This window comes from Spermophilus citellus, assembly GCF_964194105.1.
Source record: "Spermophilus citellus genome assembly, chromosome: 6".
Classification (NCBI taxonomy): Eukaryota; Metazoa; Chordata; class Mammalia; order Rodentia; family Sciuridae; genus Spermophilus; species Spermophilus citellus.
The window spans coordinates 158,578,273-158,595,093 of record NC_138187.1 but is presented as its reverse complement, the minus strand read 5'-3'; the positions used below and the strand labels follow the sequence as shown (position 1 = coordinate 158,595,093).

Here is a 16,821-nt window from a genome sequence, read left to right as displayed (position 1 = left end):
GTATTCTTATACAGTCTTAAAAGGGTAATAGTAATATAGGTTCTGTTTATCATACAGGTTTAGTATGATTTGTCTAGATTACTCTGAATTTTAGCCCAACATAAAGTGAATTAGAAAAGTTTTTTTTTCTATGTTTCTAGCCTCATTTCTATTACATCTTTTGCTCCCTCTGCGATGTCCCCCTTCCTCAGGAAGTCAGTGTCATGTTTTCCAGTCTTTCCACTTCCAAAAAATGACTCAGAAACCATGATAAACTCATAAAAGATAACAAATTAGAGTCATGAAGTGCTCTTCCCAGTGAAATTGGTTTAAATAAAGCACAGATTTAAACCAAAGTTAAAAAAAAAGTATAGTGATGATTGCATTAAATAACCTAGTCAGGGAAGGATTTTGGGGGAGTGGTCAAGTTCCTTTAAGACCCTCTGAAATCTTACCAAACAGGTTGTTACCATCCCATTGGATATGTATCTTTGGAAGAGTCAGATAATACAATGGTAGCTCTTTCTTCTGTAACATGCATAGAAAAATATAGCTTTGGTTGCAAATAATAAAAAGCCAAACTCAAACTTTCTTAAACTGCTAAGAAAATTTATTGATTCAGAAAAGTTACTAAACACAGGGGAAGGCTTCAAACTGGGTTTGAGTTCTTCCATTATGTGTCAGTGTCACTCTCAGGCTGGCTTCCCTCATGTTAGCAAAGTGCCTGCAGGACTCACATTCACCCCTCAGACCAGCCAGAGTGGGAAAGAGAACACTCTTCATTTCCTAACACAGAATCTGGCCTTCCATATAATTGGACCAATTTAGAGCTGTGCCAGTGCCTAACCATGAACACTGAGTCAGTTGAGGATGAAAAGAGGCTGCTTATGGTAAAATAGGGCCCACACCTGGAGCTGAAGATGGGCCTAACTCAACTCATTTCCTTGGCTGTATACAATTGCAGAGAGGTGAAAATGGATGGTAGGGAATCAACCAGTAATGCCTACGGTAAAAGCAATATGATATTCTGTTAAATACCACAATTTAAACTCTCATTATTGTCCAATGTCTAACTTGTTTACAGTTTTTTTTATGTTAAGCTATTATATATTGAGAGTTGCAGACCTAAATGAGGGAAACAAAATAGTGTAGGAAATGATATGGAATGCAGAGACAAAACAGAACGTATGTCCTAAAAATGATTGTTGTTGCCTGAGAATGTAAGTCAATTGTTATGAGATCTTCTACTTTTTATTGATTTTAACTTTTTCCATTTTTAAAAGAGAAGCCCAAAATGCATGTGAAATCTGCTTTTTTAACTTTGACTTTTGTTTTGTTTTGTTTTTAAACAAGTATCATGCAGGACAAATAAGTTTGTGTGTTAGATCTGAAACTGGTCCACCAGTTTTTGTCACATTATGAATCATGCTGAAATATTCTGTAACACCTTCTCCCAAAGTGAGACCTTTAGTTCACGGATCAGGGTTCCTAGGACACACTTAATGCAAAGGAAGCCTCAGTGGAGGGAGAAGTGAGCAGCATTATGAGAAGCTTTGTTATGAATTCATTGACATAAGCTTAGAATTGTTTTCCCTGTGATGAGGATGTATCTGTATCAAATCACATTCATTGTCTTATATTTTTTTTTTTAAAGAGAGAGTGAGAGAGAGGGAAAGAGAGGGAGAGAGAGGGAGAATTTTTTAATATTTATTTTTTTTTTTAGTATTTGGCGGACACAACATCTTTGTTGGTATGTGGTGCTGAGGATCAAACCCGTGCTGCACGCATGCCAGGAGAGCGTGCTACCGCTTGAGCCACATCCCCAGCCCACATTCATTGTCTTATATTTAAATTTTCTCATGCCTTGTCTCTTATCTAGGGTCTACTTTGAAGAAAAAGTTCAGGTTTATAGAACGATCCCTGGTGTGATATGTGGCCAAGGGACAGGGTTTTTATTTTCTTTCTAGCAAGCTGGTACACGGATTGATCTTACCACATGCTCCACTTAAATAGGAGAACTAACTGGAAACAGTCAATGGCGGGCGGTCACTATTATTATTTTTAAAGGCATAAGGAACTGAATTTGGGGAACACTAAATTTGTTTTGGACTCTCCATCATAAAAAATTTTTATGCTTTTCTTTTTTTTGGCTAAATTTCTTATTGAATGCAGATAATTATTTCAGCATTGTCCTTTTTGTCAAAAAGCTCTGCTTTTGTGAGAAAATATCAGAAGGCAGAAATTGTGGCTTTTCCATTTGTTGATTTCCTCATGGTGCCCAGTGTTTCTTTATTGTACTTTATTTAGTAGAGCCTTAGCACCTACTTGTTGAATATTTATAAATAGAACATGTGTGTTGTTGGGTGTGGTGACTGACCCATGCATGTAATTCCAGCAGTTTGGAAGGTGGAGACAGAAGGATCACAAGTTAGAGGTTAGTCTGTGCAATTTAGTGAGACCCTTCTTAGAAATAAATTAAAAATAAAATAAAATGGTTTGGGGGTGTAGTTCGGTGGTAGAGTGCCTCTGGTTTCAATTCTTAGTACTTGAAGAAAACTGAAACTAAATTTGTTTCAGGAAGTCAACAGGTAATTTGCATAATTTTAAATTTTAATCCTAACTTTATTAAGTATCACTGTTAGCTTTTCATTGCTGTGACCAAAATACCTGACAAGAACAACTTAGAGGAGGAAAAGTTTATTTTGGGGTCACAGTTTCAGAGGTTCAGTCATGTCAGCCAACTCTATGGCTTTGGGCTTGAGAGAGTGTGAGAGTGAGAGAGAAAGAGAGAGAAAGGAAGATACAGTTAAGGCCCTCAATCTACTTCTTTTAGCCACACCCTATCTGCCTATAGTTACCACACAGCAGTCCATTTATTAATCCATCAAATAGATTAATCCACTCATGAGACTACAGTTCTCATAATCTAATCCTTTTGCTTCTGAACATTTCTACATTGCCTAACACGTGAGCTCTTTGGAGGACATTTTTAGATCCAAACCACAACAATCACCAACACTACCAGCATTCATTGAGTTAGGCTCAAGGCTAGGAAGGCTCTGGGAATACAGAGCTTAATAAAATGCCCTCTGGGAAGGAGTCCAGCAGGCAGGGAAAACATAAAATAGTTGGAACACTCTTGATATGTCCCAGCACCTTCAGAAATAAACCTTAGGAAAACAGGTAAAAAGAAACTTGGGATTAGATGGCCCTTTGGACACATGTCACATTTCTTAGGAGCTTCTGGATCTGTATGGAGAAACAAGGGCTTGGGAATTGAAGTGGGAGAGAATGGAACATTTTAAACTAAAGAAGTCATCCTAGAGCTGAAATCACTGGACACAATTATTCCTTGCTGCACTATATTCACTTTTATTTACAGTTCTCATAATCCAATCCTTTCACCTCTGAACATTTCTACATTGCCTAACACATGAGCTCTTTGGAGTCACATTTATTGAACACTTCCTATCAGTCAGGCGTGATCCATCGTGGAAAATACTCAAGGGTTCTTCTGGGGGACAAAATATTGTACAGATCAACCTAAATAAGGTTGACTATATAAGTGTCACAAATCTACAGGAAAAAAAAGTGCCAAAGAGGTTCAGAAAATGTAGAGGTCATTTTTGGTTGTTCAATCTAGGAAGAATATTGACAGTTTAAGGATCAATCGATACATCTGTGGCGAAAAAGAGTTGGCTTGTTTTTATCTCTCTCTCTTTTTTTTTTTTGTACTCCAAGACCTATTACCCCAAAGGACGAAAAGGTGCAATCGAGGGCACTACGGTGCTCAGCGCGTTCCCGTTCATTCCCGCAGGTTACTTCCCTCTTCAATCTCTGAGTCCCTCAGAACCAACCAACAGGGGGACGCTTCAGGTGCACACAAACCTTGAAAGGAGGACGGAAAAGAGGGACTGGTGCAAAGTTTGCTCTCTGAGGTGACTTCTCTGAAGATTAGTGGGAACGATGTAAACCAGGCTTATGAGCAAGAACATAATCTTCTCCGGAAGGATTAATCTTAGGCACGTTCGCAGGCACGGGTCCCCTCCCGGGTTCCACCAGCCTCGAGCACTCACGCGCCTTTGCGCGTCCCGGCTCCTTCAACTCTGGTACTGTCAGGTGGCGGCTCCGCGGGCCCCGGCTCAAATGCAGCGCAGAGGGGACGTGCCTGCACCCGCGCCGCCGGCGCCGGGCAGAGAAGGCGCCTCCGCCGCCGGGAGCGCGCACGCCGCGCCGAAGGGCCGGGCGCGCGCGCGCCCGCCCCGCCTCGCCTCCGCCCGCCCCCTCCCTCGCCTCTTCCTGCCCAGCCGGCCCTTTCCCCTCCCCTCGGCGCTCCCCCGCCCCGCTCCCTCCGCCCTCCCAGGGCTCCGGCGGCGGCTGAGTGAACGGGACCGCCCGGCCGCAGAGCGCGGGGCGGCGGGTGGGACGCGGGTGCCTGGTGCAGTTGTTCCGGCAGCGCCGGCGGAGACGTGAGGAGGTGAGGCGCGGGCGGCCTCCCGGGGCCCGAGGGCGCCCGGCCCCGAGCGGCAGGCCGGGTCGGCCTGCTGGGGGCGTCGGCGTGCGCGCCGCGCCCAGAGGGGTCGCGGTGGGGCTGGGCCGGGGCCAGAGTGCTGGGGGGATGTGGGCGGGGGCGGAGGGCGGGTTCGGGGTGTCGGCCGCCTCTAGGGCGCAGCGGCTCTCCGGGGCGGCCGCTCCTCGCGGCCCGGGCGGGCGGCGGGCGGGGTGGGCGCCCCTCACCTGGGGGCGGGGTGGTGGCTTGGGCGGCCGGAGCCTCCAGCTGCGCGCTCCTGACACTGCCGCTGCCTCCGCTGCCCCCGCTGCCGGCGTCTGCGCTGCGGCCGCTGCTGGGGTCGCAGTCCCAGCCTCCCCGCGTCCTGGGGGCGTGTGGTTAGGGCATTACCCACACTCAGGCCTCTGTTGGTGGCCGCGTCTCTAGCTCGCTTTTCCCCTTCCTTGGCTGAGCACTTTGCCGGGCTCCTGTTAATGCTTGTGGTTTTTCAGTCTGGGATGGGCTGCGTCCTGGGCAGATCTCTACCTGCTAGGAATGCCCCGCTTCGAAGTTGACCGCCTGGGCAACAAACACCCCAGCACTCCCTCGCCCAGGTCTTGAATGCTCACTATTTTGATAACTGAGTCAAAGTTTTTGAGACTAGGCTGGTACTTGCATTGGTCGCCAACGGTGCAGGGCTGGGCAGTGCGTCAGCGTGTGGAAAGGGGCCACTGGCCAGTGGGAGGTGGCAGGGAGCAAGGGGGCTGAACAGACAAGAGTTTGTTTCGGATCCCAAGGCAGTGTGTTCAGGTGCTTTTGAATTCTTTCACCTTGAACTTCTCAGTTATCTTAGAAAATGTATCAGTATTTAGGCGGTCACTTGCAGAATTGATGGCTTCATGCAAATGAACTAAAATGCCTACTTCATTTACACTAATGGTAAGGGTAACTTTCGCTTGCTTGACAGATTTCAGTGCTGTTTGAAATCTGATTTCAAGGCCTATATTTTTGGCACTGGTAGGATTAGGGATATTAAGTACATTTGAATTTTCTTGTGCATAAACGGAGGTAAGTAGTTGCTTGTTACAATTCATAAAACATAATTTCTTGGAAACCTTTTGACTTTTCTCATAATAGTGTTTACATTTTTTGTCTCCTGCACTTTTGGAGAAAATCCAGTAGTTTTGACATCAGAAGATATGGACATGAAGTTTGTGGTCAAATTGGAAGTGGTTTTAGTGGAAAATATTGGTTCACAAGCTGCTAGCACAGAAAAACTGGCCTGTGATTCATTATCTCTATAGAGCTTTCCATATGAAACTTAGGAGATTGCAAAGGAGAAAGACTAGATGAATTTAATATATACACTATTAAATTGTATTAATTATTTACCTGTTTAGGAAGTTAGCCAAGACTTTGAATCAGACTGGTGTCTCTACTAAATCAGTTCAAGATGTGCTCTGATATTTTGTATTATTAAGTCATCTGGAGAGAAATAGTGCAGGGCTTATTCTTGAATATTATATAGCATACATTGTACTCTAGAAAGCTGGAAACAAGGTAGTAGGTCCCAGTACTATTGTGGCAAATAGTAAACATTACAGACTAACCTAAAAAGGTATGACAATAAATGTATGAAGTTTATTATTATTATTTTTTGACCTGAGTTTTTTGATGGGCATTTCTGTATATTATAGTTATGATATAATTTTTGTTTCTTTGATAATTGTTTCATGATTTAGATCTTTTTCACGCTAGAGGTAATTTTTTTTTGAATGACAGAATTTTACTGGGCATGTAAAACAGGAGTTTTCATGTATATCAGCTCACCAGTTCTGAATTTATGACTTCTAAAAACTTGTACTTAAGCCTTTTTTTTTTCTTTGCCTTAACCCAGTCTTGAAATTGCTTAGTTACTATGTATTTATTTGAACTCTCACATGATATGGCATTGAAGCTGAAAGTTCTAGGGCTGGGGATGTAGCTCAGTGGTAGAATGTGTGAGGCCCTGCGTTTAATCCCCAGCACCGCTATACAAAACAAAATAAAAAAGCTGAATGTCCTTTTATTCATTTTTTGGGAGTAGTCAGAAGAAGAGATTTTGTTATGCCAAGTAAAAATATTATGTGTGGGAGATAGCCAAACTTGTAGATATTGACTTTGAAGAGAGAGTAGCTAAAGTAGCAAAGATTTCTTGTATTGAGGATGTAGAACTGGCACTGCTTTCTAGCCTACCTTTCTCTTCAAATGGTATGGGGATGATTTTAGTGGAATTAAGGATGTTTGGAGATTGAAGTCGATACTGTAGCCTGTGTGATTCCCTGCACACAGCTTTTTTTCTCATGTCTCACAAGTTTTAATGAGTTGCTACAAGTTTCTAACTCTCTAGGGCCTGAGGATCATCAGTAGCCCACAGCTATTCCCTTGCTGGTACTTCAAAGAAATCTCAGGGATTTCTTAAGGAGATAAGTCTTCTAAGCATTTGCCATGACAGTGAAAGCAGAGGACAGAGTTGAGCCTGACAGTTTTTAAATAAAGTCTTAAAATTGAGATATGGAGAAAGACATTGCTTGAATTGATGCCTGGCTTTTCCGAATGGGGAATAATTTTGACTTTATAGTTCTTATTTGAATTGGACATAAGTATGTGGGCATCAGTGGGCCCTATAATAAGGAAGATTTATTGGAATTAAGCAGAATTTGTATCTCGACATTCTCTTTTTTTTATACTTCATTACTTTTTATATTGCTCTTATTCAACAGACAGAAAGCCATAATTGAGCATAGCAAGTTTATGCTTATACTGAATCTTTTGTGGAATCTTTTGGTAAATTTTTGGGATTTTTCCTAGGAAACTTCTGGGCATATATTCAGTTGATTTAGGATTAGATTTGGGTTAAGGTTATTAGTGTACTTGAAATTCTGAGCATTCTTGTTTTCTAAAGAGCCTTAAAAATGGAAAAGACATTTCTTTATAAATACTCATGAAAAATATGGTTATAGGTTATGTTGTGATAGACATAGTACAGCCAAAAATATATTCAGGAAACTTCTTTGCCCTTACCTGGTTCAGTAAGCTTCAATAAGAATTAAGAAAATAAAGTATTTTTTTTTTCAACAAAAGCTTGATTTTCCCAGAATAGCAAGTCTAACAAGTGTTTGCAGAGTTATTTTCCTTTTTGCCTATTCTAAATTCAACAAATACTGTGTGGCTCTAGTGCATGGCAAAAACTTAATTCTCATAGGAGAGACTTAGTAATAAAGGTTCTATTGAAGAATGAAAGCTTGTCCCTGGGACTTTGGGAAACATCAGGTATGGAAAATTTACTTTTAAAATTTTTTTTTAGCAGCACTGGTTTTCTCTATTCCAGGTTTCTCATTTGGACCTAGCATGAACACAAATACCAGAATCACTTGGATGTTTGCTTTTATAGTACCGATTTTCTTTTTCTTTTCCCCCAGCCCCTTCCTAAGTGAGTTATTGCTATTAGTAGGAGTATGTTGTGTCCTTTAGGTATATGGGGCTGAACAAAGTCTGAGAACTTGATCTTGGCTGATGATTTCTAAACCAAATTCTTACTCCCTGTCATTTATTTGCTTGCTGGTGATATCAAGAGACATCTGTTACTCTCATTTTTGAAGGAAAATATCAACTGTGGTGAAGAGATAGTTAATTGTGTAACCAAGAATAAGAATTATTGAATTATATAGTACAGGTGGAGGAGATTAGGAGATTGTTTAGTTGGGCATTGTTAAACTGTTTTGACTGTAACACACAGTAAGAACTACATTTTATATTGTGTTTCAGCATATGAGTTTGTGCGTGCACACACGAATTTGAAAGAAAAGTTTGTTGAAATACTCCTTATCTTTTCAGGGCTGTATTGAGTTGGCTCACTCTGGCTTGCAAGGGCAGTTATGCCTATCTCTTCCCACCTAGCTCCAAGTTCAGTGATATGTTGTAGCTTGAAACTGGTCAGGGTGGGAGTATTTTACATCAGGGAAGCTAGCAAATAGTATAGCTCTGACCCCCTACTTCCCCACATATTTGTTAAACATTTATAGCATATAACTGCCTGTATTTTGATATATTCTTTTTATTTCGTTTATAAAAAATACTAACCACCAAATTAATTTTACACCCAACTAATGTGTAACAGTCTAGTTAAAACAAACAAACAAACTGGATCAGCCCACCCTTCTAACTTGGCAAATGAACATACTGACAACCTGAAGTCCAAGGTCATATAACTAGTTATTAGCAAAGCTAGGGTTCGGGACTCCTGGAGTTGTTTCTAGTAAGTTTCTCTCCTTTTCTAACTCAAGCCATTCTTTAATTCAACTGGAGTGCCTAGTATGTGCAAGACATTTTGTTAAGCAGTTTCAATAGAGATGAATAAGGTGTGGACCTTGCACCATGACCTTTATGCTTATGTGGGGGTTTAAATATGGAAACAAAGATAGGATGAGGCAGAAAGTTACTGGTGGTAAAGAGATAAAGTACTGGAAGAGTTTAGAGAGGAGTGAGTGATTACTGTTCCTTGTAAGAATATGGAAGACTTGACATTTTAAATTATGTTTTGAAGAATGGGTAGGATTTGTACATGTGGAAATAGGACAACTAGTATGGAAAGAAAGGCCTTTCTGGGCCGGGGGCTGAGGAGATCAAAGCAGTAAGGTCATGGACAGTGAGTAGTGAAAGAGCTAGGCAAGGAGTCAGCTCCAGATGGTTAAGAGCCTAGAATGCCAATTTTCCTTTCTACTGTTAACTTCTCTTTCGTTTTTGTATCTGGAATCATTTAGTACTTCTTAACATTAAATAGGCTTTATATGCTGTGCTTCTAATTAAAATATGACCTAGAAAGCACTTAAGCATCCTTAGAGTAAAAGTTCAAGGGAAAAATTATTAGAGAAATGTAAGAGAAACAACCTTCAGTTTACCAATCCAAAAAGTGTTGGAAAGGGATTTTTTTTTTTTTTTTTTTTTTTTTTTGTGAGGAGATAAACCAGTGGCTATGGCTGTTTATTTCTTTGACCTGTAGACAGCATCAGATTGGTAGTAGCAAAGCAGGAAGCAGTTTTGAAAATGTTTTCAAAGGACCTTCTAAAATATTATTTCTAAATGACTGGATCTTAATTTTCAGAGACAGGTCTGGTTCAGGAAGGAAGGTAGTTTATACAAATTCACAGTTGAGCTGAGGAGCTTCAGAATTTTAGGGTAGCAAGGCAGGGTGTTTTATACCATACCCAATTGTGAGGAATTCGTGGATTATTCACCAAGAACTTCCTTGGATATCAGTATTTATGTATTTGACTGCCGGTATGAATGAGGATGTTTTGAAGTCCTAAATGGAGCTTGCCTTGTTCACACAGGTGAATTGGGTGGGTGTAAGTAAAGATAAATGACAGTAAGTTATGTCTGTTAGTCGTACTGAGGCACTGGTGGCACTAATCAAGCTTTTCTGCCTGCTGATTTAATATTTACTACTTCTAATTAAAATGATGCACAATCGTTTTGAAGAAACCTTGCTTCTCTTTGACCCATTAGTTCTGTAAAGGTAAAAGCTCTCTTAGAGTGTTGCCCAGGAAACAACACACAGAGACTGTTTAATTCCTCATCACTGAAGTGTGTGGAAAATTTTGGAAATCTTGATATTGAAGTTGCTAAAGTAAATAACCCCTTGGTAGAAAGCAGAGTTTTGGGGATGACTTATTTTAGAGTCTTGGTTCTAAAATAGATATGAATTACACCATTGCTATACTGTTTTCTTCGTTTTTTTTTTTTAAAGCTTCTAATATGTTAACTATATTGTCATGTCATTTTAGGTTTCAGTAGTTTTTAAAAAAATGTTTTTAGTTGTAGATGGACACAAAGCCTTGATTTTATTTATTTATTTTTATGTGATGCCAAGGATCAAATCCAGTGCCTCACCTGTGTTAGGCAAGTGCTCTACCACTAAGCTACAACCTCAGTCCAGGTTTCAGTAGTTTTGTATGAAATGTTCTGCAAAACAGTGCACCCTAAGTATCACGATAAGAGTTCAGATGCAGCATACCCTGGTTACCTTTCATAAGTTGAATTAAGTAGCTAAATAAAGTTACTACAATTTTTTTGGTTTTTGTTTTTCTTCTTTTTTAAGACATATTAGGTTTCACAAATTAAGGTTATTAGAATCTAAATTTTCTACCTGTGTTTTTTTGTGGTACAAAGTATGATTGTTGTTAGTGTTCTTAATTAAATTTATCATTTTTAGTGATAGTTGTGTACATGTTTATATGAGTGTGTATATCTGTACACATAACATTAGTCCTTGGAATTTTTGGTGAAAATATAGCACAGTTGGCAAACAACCAGAAACAAGTGGTCTGACTTTTTGAAGACTGTCCTGTGGAAATGTTCACAAATATGAAAATAATGCAAACCCAAAGGGAGTTTTTGTATGCCAGATTTCCAGGAAAGAAGCACATTTTAAAAAGTCAAGTATAGAATTTATTCATATATTAGGGAAGAATTTCTTAACCAAATTTGCTGTACCCCACACATATTCCATATTCTGCCCTCAAACCAGATTTTTTATATAGGGGATGCAAATGACAAACACTATTTTTAGAAAAAAATGCAAACTTGTGGTTTTTAGTTTTAAGGTTTAAGAGACATATGTACAAGCCTAGTTTTTGGTAAACCCCGTAGAATATTTATTCTGAACTTCCAGATGTATTTGTCATTTTGAGGCCCTCTATTAAGAACGTTATATACAGCAATTCTGGAAGCCAAGGCAGGAGGTTTGAGAATTCAAAGCCAGCCCCAGAAACTTAGTGAGGCCTTAAGCAATTTAGCAAGACCCTTTCTCAAAATAATAAAAAAAATGCCGGGGAGGTGGTACTCCTGGGTTCAATACCCAGTACTAAAAACAAACAAACAAGAACATTGTATAAAATGTCAAATTGTCTTTAGAAGGATCATTAGGTATTTTAAAAAATAGTTTATTTGTCTGTAAATTAATCTTGGTTTGACATTTTGTATAGATTACACTGTTGAGTGAAAAGTCAACTGTTGGAGGGAGCCTATACCTGTGCTAACACACAGTATGACTTGTGAGTTTCTTCTAGAGGAATATTTTTATTCAGTAGCCATTTGCACGAGACCTCATTCATCATTGTATTTTCCCAAAGGTCTTCTCTCTTTATTCTTTCATTTTAAATCATTGTCTTTTATTTACAGTGATCATGTTTAGACTAATGTTTTCATTTGCTTTTGTCTCAGACTTTCTGTGCAGAGGTCTGTTACCAACTTGCATTATCAAGTTGTAGTGAATGGTAATTAAGTCAGTTTTTTTTTAATCCTCTACTTTTTCCCCCCTCAGTATTCTAGAACCTAATCCTCACTCATCTTGTTGAAGTTAATGGGAAAATGGAATTAAATATTATTATTCAAATCTTTGAACCACCTATTTGCCAATACTAGTGAAGCTACAAAAATTTTTCACAAGAGTTATGCAGCTTAATTTTTTACTGAATCTAGCCCTAAGTTTTATAAATTCTGACATGCATTTCAAGTTTCTCATCAACATTGTCAATGGTTTTGGTAGACCTAACAGATTTCTTCTGTTGCACCTTGTATCACAAACAATAGATTAGCCATCTCTACCATATGAAGATATCAGATAAAGAATTAAACAAAATTTTTATTTTTATTTTTTTAGTTGTCGATGGACCTTTATTTTTTTATTTATATATGATGCTGTGCCTTACACATGCTAGGCAAGTGCTCTGCCACTGAGCCATAACCCCAGCCCCCAGATAAAGAATTTTAAAGATAATCTGCTAATAGGTTAGAGAAAACTAGTTTATTGGTTAATCAGTTACTTCCCTGTTTGAGAATAAATTTAATTTGTGCTAACTTTAACATTATTAGGTTTTACTGAGACTTTTTTTCTCAGAAAACTTCAGCAAATTTTTCAACTTCTTAGAATTTCAGTTAGAAATGGAAGAAAATAGTAGCTTTTAGAAATTATTATTGGTTGCCCAATTGGAGCAGTGAGCTGTGCAGAGAAAAATAGTCTTTAAGATGAAAATATCTAAAAATATTTTTAGTTTTATGAAAAACAATGCGGGTAGCACACAGGACAGTTCTTGATCTAGTGCTGCTGTGAGATTCAGAGAGGATAAGTGATTTGGCTAGTTTTTTTCCCCTCTTTGCAGATAATAAGCTAATATTAATTGAGTGTATGGATTAGTTATTTCATAAGACAAATACATTAGCTGGTTAATCTTCACAGTAAGTGTATGGGGTATGAACTATTTTAATATCATTCGTAGTTTGCAGGTGAGGAAACAGAAGTTTAGCAATCTGTCTAAGCTCATATAGTTTTTGCTCCTAAATCTGTCTCGTAGTAACTCTGAACGACTTATTCTGTATTGATTATCGTTAAATAGAAATGATGTTACTTGCTTTCTGTATTTCATGGGATCATTATGAGAATCAAAAAAGGCAGTATCAATTCCAGTGGCTCCAAAGTCTGAGGCAGGAGGATCTCGAGTTCAAAGCCAGCCTTAAAAACTTAGCGAGGCCCGAAGCAACTCAGTGAGACCCCATCTCTAAATAAAATACAAAATAGGGCTGGTGCACAAAACTCAAGTGGATCACAGACCTAGGAATTAGACCAGAGACCCTGCACCTAATAGAAGAAAAAGTAGGCCCAAATCTTCATCTTGTTGGATTAGGCTCTGACTTCCTTAACAAGACTCCTAAAGCACAAGAAGTAAAATTAAGAATCAATAAGTGGGATGGAGTCAAACTAAAAAGCGTCTCCTTAGCAAAAGAAACAATGATGTGAAGAGAGAGCCTACAAAGTGGGAGAAGATCTTTACCACATGTACATCAGATAGAGAGCACTTATCTCCAGGATATATAAAGAACTGAAAAAACTTAACACCAAAAGAACAAACAACCCAATCAATAAATGGGCTAAGGAACGACACTTCTCAGAAGAATATATATGATAGATCAATAAATATATGAAAAAATGTTCAATGTCTCTAGTAATTAGAGAAATGCAAATCAAAACTACTCTAATATTTCATCTCACTCCAGTCAGAATGGCAGTTATCAAGAATACAAGCAAAAAGAAGTGTTGATGAGGATGTAGGGGAAAAGGTATACTCATACACTGTTGGTGGTACTGCGAACTGGTGCAACTGCTTTGGAAAGCAGTATGGAAATACCTCAGAAAACTTGGAATGGCACCACCATTTGACCCAGCCATCACACTTCTTGATCTATACCCAAAGGTCTTAACAGCATACTATAGTGACACAGCCACATCAATGTTTATAGCAGCACAATTCACAATAGCTAAACTATGGAAGCAACCTAGATGCCCTTCAACTGATGAATGGATAAAGAAACTGTGGTATAAATACACAATGGAATATTACTCAGCATTAAAAGAGAATGAAATTATGGCATTTGTAGGTAAATGGATGGAGTTGGAGAATATCATGCTGAGCAAATTAAGCCGATCCCCAAAAACCAAAGGCCAAAGAATGTTTTCTCTGATTAGTGGATGCTAATCCATAATGAGAGGGATTGTCATGGGAGAATGGAGGAACTTTGGATTGGGCAAAGGGGAGGGTGGAGAGGGGAAGGTGCATGGGAGCAGGAAAGATGGTGGAATGAAATGGACATCATTACCCTAGGTACATATATGGTTGTTTGAATGGTGTGACTCTACATTGTGTACAGCCAGATAATTGAAATGTTGTGCTCTATTTGTGTACAAAGAATTGAAATGCATTCTGCTCTCATGTATAACTAAGTAGAACAACTAAAAAAATTGAAAAAAAAATAAAGCTGGTGATATGGCTCAGTGGTTGAGTGCCCCTGAGTTTAATCCCTGGTACCTCCTGCCCCCCCCCCCCCAAAAAAAAAAAAAAGTCTTATTGCTGGGTATGTTGGCACAGGCCTGTAATCCCTAGCGACTTGGGAGGCTGAGGCACAAGGATTGCAAGTTTGAGGCCAACTTGGATGACTTGGTGAGAACCTGTCTCAAAAAAAAAAAAAAAGGCTGGGGTATAGCTCAGTTGTAAAGCACCCTGCGTCCATCCTCACTCCCATGTACACACAAACACAAACAGTAATATTTACAAAATAATATAAAACGGTAATATTTACAAAAGAATATAAAACCATTCTTTGCTGTATTCATTTTATTGGATGATATTTAAGAAGTCAGAGAAATCTTTAAAATTTTGCACATATATTAATTTGTGATTAGTAATTAATAATGCCATAATATAAACTAAAAAAATGAATATTTAAAAGACTACTTTTTTAACAGGTAAATAATCAACTTTATTTTTTTTTTCAAAAATGTTTGTGACTCTTCTAGACCCTTTGCATTTCCATATAAATTTTAGAAGTATCTTGTCCTTAAAAGACTATTATCTGGGGCTGAGATTGTGACTTAGTGGTAGAGTGCTTGCCTAGCATGTGCAGGGCCCTGGGTTCAATCCTCAGCACCATATATAAATAAATGAAATAAAGGTATTGTGTCCAACTTCAACTAAAAAAAATAAATATTTTAAAAAAGACTATTATCTGTAATGTAAAAGATATAGTTTGTTCATGTAAAGGATGAGTGAGTAAAAGGGAGTAGAAGGCAGAAGTGTAGGGGTGTATTGAATAAAAAGTGGATTAGTTAATCTCTAGTATCCTGAATTCTTCCGTTTTTGCAATGAGAAGTATATGTGAATGACATTAGGAGACTTTTAAGATCCTTCCAATGTCAAGAAGTTAAGAGTCTTTGTAAGGAATGACTTCTTTTGTGATATCCTCACACTAGCTAGAAACACCCTAATATCTTTTTTGTTTTAGTTTAGGTCATCAACTATCATTCTTTTTTCTTTTTGTATATATGTAATTTTATAACATGATATTTTAATATGCATGTGCATAGGGAAATGGTTACTATAGCTAATTAATTAGACTCTCACTTCTACCACGCGGCCTGCGCAGTGGTTTCATTAATGAGGTTCTGGCATTCAGTTAGTTAGAAGAGATCAAAATAAAACACACAGACAGTACCTTATTTTAATGCTAGGTCCAAGACGGCTCGCTTCTCTGTTTCCCTCCTCAAGCCGCTCAGCAGGGCAGCGAGGATTACTCTGGGCTAGCAGGAGAGAGAGAGAGCGAACACGCCGGGGATCAGCCTTTTATTTGGGGGAAACAAGAGATTCAGGGGAGAATTCCATCCAATGAAGGTTGAGGGGGGGCTGTACTCCAAGGTCAGGGTCAGTGATTGGGTCTCCAGGGTCAGTGGTTACGCACACCCCCACACGGATGGGCTCTCTCATCAGGAAAGGGTCGGGATAACTCCGACACAGCCAGAGTGCCTCAGGCCCTTAACGGGAGTCACCCAATCACGTGTCAGAATGGCTCCCCACATATTCCCCCTTTCTATTCTTAACAATGAGGCGGCGGTTCACTCTCTGGAGTCCCCGGATTCTTGATTGGAGGACTCGCCATCCTATAGTTACAATACAAAAGAGAATTAACAGCAAAGAGAATAATCCAATAATGTACCAAGCGGAGTGTTTAAGAATATTTCCAGGGTTGAATCCATTTAACTCCTTCAATATTTGGTTAGCCAAAGAAGAAGGATCTGAAAAATCAGCTCTATTATTTTGAATGTCTTGGATATGGTGATGAAGTTCCAGAATATCTAAGCTATTATTACTATTTTGCCAAATGCCTAATAAATGGTTTTTAATCTTCTCCCAATCCCAGAGAGAAGCATTGTACTTGGCAGCTGTAACACATACATACTTATAATTAGCATGGCATTTAAGCCTTTCCTTAAATTTTAAGGCTGAAAGTTCATTACCAATGTTTATAACAGTCGCCTCTAAGGCGTTTAATTTAGTTTCAATCCTTTCATCAATATTTACTTGATTACGCAGAGCCTTGGAAGTATTTTGAGCTAAATTATTAAGAAATTTTGTATGCTGAATATTCTGAGACAATGTCAGAGATGTAGAGACGGTTGAGGCAATAAATGAGACCAGTGCTAAGACACCAACAATTATGACTCCAATAGCACGTTTAGGTCTTGTTAGCTGGGCATGAATTTGTTGCAGGACTTGTAAACCAGCATCAGCATACCATGGCTCTGAAATATTAGCAGGTAATAAAACAAAAGAGGGCTGATGAAGTATCAGCACTCCTTTTCCTCCATTATACCTAGAAATACAATTGGTTAGGTTGCACTTATTACAAGTAACAAAATATCTATCATCTATCCATCTAACTTTTACATTTCCAATAATTAAAACATAAGGAGATTGGACACAGGC

General features: G+C 39.0%; 1 protein-coding gene across 6 annotated transcripts in view; it reads left to right on the top strand.

The window, feature by feature from the left end:
• The first annotated feature begins 4,186 nt into the window (after positions 1–4,186).
• The window catches only part of RABGAP1L (RAB GTPase activating protein 1 like), a 647,569-nt gene continuing 634,934 nt past the window's right edge, over positions 4,187–16,821 (top strand). For all 6 annotated transcript variants that reach the window (XR_014022598.1, XM_081298896.1, XM_081298894.1 and 3 more), the window contains exon 1: positions 4,187–4,456. The gene's annotated coding sequence lies outside the window, so the exon portion shown is untranslated. The remainder of the gene's footprint in view (positions 4,457–16,821) is intronic.